This window comes from Drosophila willistoni, assembly GCF_018902025.1.
Source record: "Drosophila willistoni isolate 14030-0811.24 chromosome 2L unlocalized genomic scaffold, UCI_dwil_1.1 Seg168, whole genome shotgun sequence".
In the NCBI taxonomy this organism is placed as follows: domain Eukaryota; kingdom Metazoa; phylum Arthropoda; class Insecta; order Diptera; family Drosophilidae; genus Drosophila; species Drosophila willistoni.
Genome location: NW_025814047.1, coordinates 10877057 through 10882804, shown reverse-complemented (window position 1 = coordinate 10882804; position 5748 = coordinate 10877057).

Below are 5748 nucleotides of genomic sequence, written 5' to 3'. Positions count from 1 at the left end.
GTTGTTGTTCCGTAAGTACCACGGAGCCCCCATGATTGATCTTAAAATCTTCGACTGCGCCCTTTGTATGATGCATTCCCCCTTAGTATGGCACCGTAAGTCCAGATGGGTTTCAGTACGGAGTTGTATAGAAGGACTTTATACTCCAGACGTAGAGGGATCGAGCATTGATGATCCAATGTAAGGTACTCGCTTTACGTTTAAGCTGTGATTTTTTTGCTTCGATGTGCCAAGTTAGCCTTCTGTCTAGGTAGATGCCAAGGTAAGTGAGGAACTGGTACGTTGTTCAGAATTAGAGCTGGACAGTTTCTTATGTTAGGCGTAAATGTATTCCTCTAATTTTGCAGAGCCTTGTATTGGGCATTTGGATCTGCTGAGAATTGCCGTGTCATCGGCAAAATTGGACGTTGTAAGTCCTAAACTCGTTGGTAAGTCTGCAGTGTACAGTAGGTAGAGCAATGTGCCGAGTACACTGCCTTGCGGTACACCAGCTTTGATTTCAAAGTCAGGCGAGACGGAGCCATTACATCTTACAGCGAATTTCCTATTGTAAAGGTAAGATTCCATGAGTTTGTGGGTGTACTGTGGGAGTTTTTGCCGAATTTTGAACATCAGACCCTCCTGCCTATTTCTATCGAAAGCCTTGGCAACATCGAGAAAAAAGTATTCTTTTAATTCGAATTCTGTTCGTATTTCGGATGTTATGCGGTTGACTTGTTCAATTGTCCTTTATTTTTCGCGGAAGCCGAACTCGTGTGAAGGGATTGTGTTCTTCTATGCCAGATATGAGTTTAGTCGAATCAGGACCTTTTCAAAAAGCTTCGAAAGATATGGCAGCATTACTAATTGGCCAATAGGATTATGGCTGGGTTTTGTTGTTTTGTTAGTGGACTTTTCCACGCTCCTGGGAAGTAGCCAATTCTTATTATAGCGTTAAACAGTTTGCAGATGTATTGAATGGCGATGATAGGGAGTTCTAGGATCATTTTGTGTGATTAGGTCATGGCCACGGGTTTTTTGCAGAGATCTCATCCTTATACTCGCTATCCATTAATGTGCTCGAAGGGGGAAGTACAAATGAGTTTGATGTTGGATTTGGCTGAAAAACCATTTTAAGATATGTGGCAATACGGATGCCCTCTCATAGTCACTGCGGGCCCATCCACGGGTTGGACTCCTTATCGGTGAAACTGTCTCTGTAGGAGCGCTTAAAGTTGGGTGGGCTTTCTACATAGGATGTTTATTGCTGGTTGGACTGAGCTTTTCTATGTATTTTCTTTAAGCACAGCTTCCCTCTTGTCTTAACGACTTAAAGAGGTTATGATTGGAATGCCTTAGGCGAAGTTTAGCTGCTGGTGAGGGAGTAGTCTGCCATTCTCTTCTTAGACGTCGTTTTTCCGTTTAGTGTAAGTAGGGACAGGTGGAGTAGATACTCTTGCTGCAGCTCCCAGCATTGACTCAAGTGCAGAGACGCGAAACGCAGTTTCGGCGAACAGTCAATGGGGGCACTCATGTACAATTTAAGCCAGTTTGTTTTGTTGTTTGTAAGCCTATGGGCGATCAAGTACTTAAGGTCTTGTTAATAGTGTGAATAGCACTGGAGAGGGATCGTAAGTTAAATTTAGCAGTGTATCCGCTGTAAATACGCGGTATTGTCTTGGTTACTGCAAAATGAATCAAGTCAGGCTTTTTCTGTGGGTCTGTGGGCCAGTAAGTAGGCCTACCCGGGGAATCCATCTTATTGAGTGCGTTGCGTATGTTTGGCGTTATAGTGTGTTAAAGAAATCTGTAAGTTCCTTTTCAGAGATTGAGAAGCGGTAGCTGGGCAGTACAGTTGTAGTGTTCCCGCAGCTTGTTTGGACAGTTATAGCAGTTGCTTGTATGTGCAGTGTTTTAAATCTGTTGAACGAGTTTTTATACGGTTTTTGATTAGGACGCCAGTCCGTCTGGATGGTGTAGTATATCCATACCATAAATCAATCAATACAAAGAGCTCAACTTGTAACATTTTATTGCAAGCATAAAGAATTAATTATGTACGCAACCAAACATAAGTGTGCACTTGAATATGTATATGTGTAAACATTAATGAAGGCACATAGATAATACATTAACATAAAAACACAACTAGGTATGTTCATATATGTATGTGCATATATATATGTACACATAAGTAACAATGCACAGGCGTAACATGAGCTGCGCCAGGCCAGCGTGTGAACGCTGACCAAGCACTTTGGTGCTCCGTCCGTCCGTCTGTGCGTATGCGTTTTATTCAGCCGTCTTAAGAGCTATCGGGCTGAAATTTTTTTTCGGGGTTTTTTATTACCCGGGAAAAATAAAGTATGAAAACCATCAGGATCGGACCACTATATCATATAGCTCTAGAAGAACTAGAAGAAACATTTTCATAAAAATTGGAGTATGCTGTAGTATATTCATACAAATAATCATTCAGTACAATGAGCTCAACTTGTAACACTCAGATGCAAGTATAAACAATTAAACATATACGCATTAAAATATAATTGTGCACTTGGATATGTTTATATATATACATTGATGTATGTACATAAACATATTCACATAAATCTACAGCTAAGCATGATCATATATGTATGTACATTTGTATATGCACATACATATATTCACATAAGCAATGTATGCACAAACGTAACATGAGCTAGAGCCAGGCCAGCGTGTGAACGCTGACCAAGCACTTTGATGCATGCGCTCCAACAATATGTATGTATGTACTGACACTCTCCCTCTCTTTTGTAGCTGTCGCATAAGTCGCAGCATAAGAATATATATGTAAACTTAGCTTAAGCAAAATAATAATTTGGAATAAAGAATCAATCTGAAAACTAGAATCAACTGACACTGACGTGTCCGTCTTCAATATTATTTCTTCTCAAATGGAACCCGGTCATTACATGGCGACCGTGACAAAGGATCCTAAAGGACCTACAAGGACTCTCCATGCTATAAATATTCTGTGTTCGAAAAGAGAAACATAAAGCTGCTAACAAAAGCAACAACCAACGGCAGAAGAGCAATGAGAGGCCCAATCCATCAAAACCAAATGCAAAAATCAAACCGTCGTTAATGCCAGAAAAACAACAACTGCAAATATTAACCACAATACAAAACATGAACATAAATCTACATCTATGAAAATTTTATTTTAAATCAATTGGAATAAATGCCCAGAAGAAAGCAGAAGCAGCGATTGGAACCATCTGATAAACCAAGCGAACCAAAAGAAAACCAACCAATCAACCAACAAGGAACACGAATGAACAGTGAAGATATTCCCTTTGCGGAATCTGCTCCTATCGAGCAAAGGGATGCACCGACGCTAGAAGAAGCGTTAGAGCTGTATCCCAACCAAGGACCGCGCCCACTCACAATAGCTGAGTACCGGGCCCGCAACACAAAATCTACAAAGCCAGAGCCAAAGAAGACCAAAAGAGGAGGCCAAATACACAAGCTACTCCAGCAGAAGAGGCTGGAAGTAGACTTACTGGCCACTCTGAAGACGGAGGAAGACCGACAACGCAGCATAGAGCGTATTGACATCCTGAAAGCTGAACTTCGCCAAAGAGCAAAGAAACGCAAGGGGGCCGCAGAAATGCGCAAGCCTTAACTTGCCTTTAATTTAATAATTCTAATTATAAGCTTAATAGCAAGTTGGAGCACGAAAGTGCAACTTGCGAACTACTAACTTTCTGCTAGGCTATTACTAACAATGTGGTTGGAGAATTTTTTTTTTATACCCTTGCAAAAAGGGTATATTAATTTTGGTCAGAAGTGTGCAACGCATAGAAGGAAGCATCTCCGACCATATAAAGTATATATATTCTTGATCAGCACGACGAGACGAGTTCAAATAGCCATGTCCGTCCGTCCGTCCGTCCGTCCGTCCGTCCGTCCGTCTGGATCAACGCAAACTCCTCCTAGACCGTAAGAGCTACAGAGCTGAAATTTTGCATGTAGGCTTGTATATACTGCAGGCGTTGTATATCTCGGATTCAGCCGGATCGGATTACTATATCATATAGCTCCCATACAAATGACAAAGTCACGAACAGTGACTTTTCTTAATAACTTCGGTATTTTCTGAGCTATTATCGTGAAATTTAATATTGGTAAGTTAATTACACATATAAACGACTATGCCAAATTTGATTAAGATCGGGCGACTATATCATATAGCTCCCATAGGAACAATCGGTGGTGAACAGTGACTTTGATCAATAACTTCGTTATTTTCTAAGCCGTTCTTTCGCAAGCATTAGACCTTTTACACAAAAAACTTGCAAGGGTATACAAACTTTGACGGGGTCAAAGTTAGCCCCGGCCCTCTGGTTTTATTTTAAAACAATAAAACAAATGAAATGTATACCTGAATTGTGTGCCAACCACATTCTCTATAACTTTTCCACGCCTCTGGCTCGCTGTGCAAGACACAGTTGAGATAAATATTATTTCTCTCTTACTTTTTTTTTCCCCCTTCACGAATAATTTAAATAAAAAAAAAAAAAAGTATGCATGAATCCATAACAATTTAATTTTAATATTTCAAATAGAAATCAAATTCAAGCAAATATGTACCGGTCAAAACATATTTATGAAAAAAAAAAATTAAAATTAAAGCAATTGCTAAACAAAAGTTTTTAACCTGTCTTTATGAACTTTATTTCATATTTTTGTATACCTGTAATAAATAAAAACAAAAATCCCATACGTATGTTCGATAATAGCATAAGTAAATTTGATGATATATCCGTTATACCCACAATGGGGTTAATCGAAACAAAATCAGTGGACTCCACTGCAAATGTCATAAATAAAATTGAATCATCAAATGCTGATATGAGATTAACGAACATACTACTATTAATAATTATCATAATATTGTGCGCATATGTATTATATAAGGCTTACCTATTACACAATAAATGTGTAACAAAAAGAGCTCTAAGCCAAGCTGATGATCTAGATAAGATCTAAAAATACATATGCACACAAGCAATGAAAAATCAAAACCTTTTTAACAAAAGATAAAATATATATATATATATAAAAAAAAAAAAAAGTGCGTCTAACGGTTAGACACGATAGAAGTGAAACCTTCCGTAAAACAAACTGAGAGAGAATGAGACGAAAGCAGCATTAGGAGCGGGATAATTATAGGTTCATTATAATATTGCTATAAAGGTCATATTTTATTTTCTTCATTTTATTATTATTCATCCTCAATGTTTTCAATTTCAACATATGATACGAGTGGCTTATGATAGCTAAAATATGATACAAATGCTTTGGTTTCGATGTTGTCAACATATCTTTGAAATACCGCGTCAATTGTTGTTTTTGATCGTGTTGTTGATTCAGTGCGATTGTTACACATTTTTAAACTGAATGTTGTATTGAGAAAGTCAATTAAAGGAACCGCTGTGTCCAATGCAAAATTTACGTTAAAGTCGTCACTTAAAATCATTGGAACTTTATCGTAATCTTTTCTAAGTATCCGCGATACTTCTGGTGTATACTTTATTAAATTTTCATGAATGAATTCCGTGATGCTATTTATTGATTGATTCGGTGAAATATAAATTGCCAGAATTAAAACTGTTTTTCCATTGCTCAATCTGGTTTCGCATGCACATATTTCTCCCACTTTAGAGAGCTGAACAGACAGTGATTCTAGTTGCTGTGCATTCATTCATTATATATTTTGTG